This window comes from Alligator sinensis, unplaced genomic scaffold (genome assembly GCF_000455745.1).
Source record: "Alligator sinensis unplaced genomic scaffold, ASM45574v1 scaffold586_1, whole genome shotgun sequence".
Classification (NCBI taxonomy): domain Eukaryota; kingdom Metazoa; phylum Chordata; order Crocodylia; family Alligatoridae; genus Alligator; species Alligator sinensis.
In genome coordinates, this window is record NW_005843346.1 from 81,672 (window position 1) to 83,449 (window position 1,778).

At 54.9% G+C, this 1,778-nt stretch overlaps 1 protein-coding gene across 1 annotated transcript in view; it reads left to right on the forward strand.

Moving 5' to 3' along the window:
• The first annotated feature begins 871 nt into the window (after positions 1-871).
• Positions 872-1,778, forward strand: part of LOC102371955 (C-C motif chemokine 3-like) — a 7,136-nt gene continuing 6,229 nt past the window's right edge. The window contains exon 1 of the mRNA XM_006038417.3: positions 872-1,190. The gene's annotated coding sequence lies outside the window, so the exon portion shown is untranslated. The remainder of the gene's footprint in view (positions 1,191-1,778) is intronic.

Sequence of the window (1,778 nt, forward strand, 5' to 3'; positions counted from 1 at the left end):
ACCTGAAACTGCACCCTGCCAGGAGTGGGTGGTCTGGTGGGGCTCTCAGTGGTGTGGGAGCCCCCAGGAAATGCCAGGCCAGTTATCACCCCGGTGAAAGGTGGGTCAGGGCGCCTTAACCCCTAGCTCCCACCACCACTGGGTGGGTTACCCTAGTGTTTGTTGGAGGGGCCCAGAGAGGGTGGACCCTGAGAGTGGGAGTGATGTGGGCGTGGTGCTACGGTTGCCCCTGAGAGGATGGGGAGTAGTGGCACAGTGAGGCCCAGTGACAGAGTGAGTGGCTAGAGAGCCCCAGCCCGAAGGGGAGAGTACCCTCTACTGGCCCAAGCTGGGGCCAGGACTACGGTAGTCAAAAGGGCTGGGGGCCCACCATGAGGGACACCCAAGAGCTGGGGGCCAGGGGTCCCGACTGGCCTGGAGGTGGGCCAGGGCAAGTGGCTGAAGGTTCCGGGGGGACCACACCTGAGAGGGAAACATAGCTTCGGGGGGGCTAGGTAGCCCGGATGATGGCGGAGTGGCCGCCTGAGAAGAGACGATTGTAGAGGGGTCATGTAGGATGATTCTGGGGCCCAGTGTGGGGCTGGTGAGGATATGAATATCAAGATGCCATCTGTGAGGCTTGGGCTGCAGTATTAGGGGAGGTTGGAGCCGCAGAGCGCCCCCTGGCATCGGGGCATTAAAATGGGTAGCTTCCTGCTTAATTAACATCTTAATTGAACTAATTATCATCAAAGGCGTGGCGGGGGAGACAGGCAGGCAGTAGACAGGCAGGCAGTTGCCCACAGAGACAGGGGGCGGGGCGGGCCGTGGAGATCGGCCCCCGGGAGGCCCACCTTGTCACACAAGTGTTGTATTATGTTTGATGTGAAGGTCAGGAAATATCCCTCGGGTAAAGGGGACCCTACCCTATTACTGAGGAGGACGGGATCAGAGAGCTGCAGTCTGGTTACAGGACAGAATAAAGGCTGCTGGGACTTCAGAGACTCCAAGAGAAGCAGCTGTTCTCCCACAGGTGTTGGAAGTGCAATCAGATCTCAGAGCTCAGTGGTGGCAAGGCCACAGGCAATAATTAACAGGATGGATGGAGAAGAGGCTGACGAGGTCTAAAAGGGTCAGTCTGGCCCTTGCCAGCTTCAAAGAAGGAGCTCTACAATGCATGGAATGAGAGAAGACTGCCTGTAACTACATATGTGAGTTAAGTGGTTTGCTTTGCATGCTTATTTCTGTTTCTGTTTAATACCAGAGGCTCAGATTGTGGATGAAGGTGTGGAAGGAGACCATGGATGGCACCTGGGAAGGCACTGCTAGTATGGGGAAATAAGGCTGATTAAAAAGCTATAAACTGTGTGAAAGGTCCTGAGCCTGTGCAACTATTAGGCTGAGGACAGACATTACACACATACTGGTTTAAGTGATCAGAAGCAGGTTTAAACCTGTAACAGAACAGATGTTCAGTACACACAAACCAGTCTGATAATGGCTGAAACTGGTTTGAGATAACCCTGGTTGAATGTAGTATCAAACTTAACTGACTTGGCTCAAACCGGCTTATGCAATGTCTATCTCAAACCCCTAGCTGGCTTAAGATAAAGCAGACACCCCCAGCATCTCCGCATGCTCTCTGGCCTAGGTGGGGCTCTCTCTACTTTACAGCAGGGCTGGCCCCTCCCCTCTGTTCCCTGGCTCCAGCTCTGGCAGAGACTTGCAGGCACAGCAGGATCTGCCTGGCTTCCCCCTGCCCTACCCTTCCCCTCATGGCTCAAGCAGGAATCCCACCC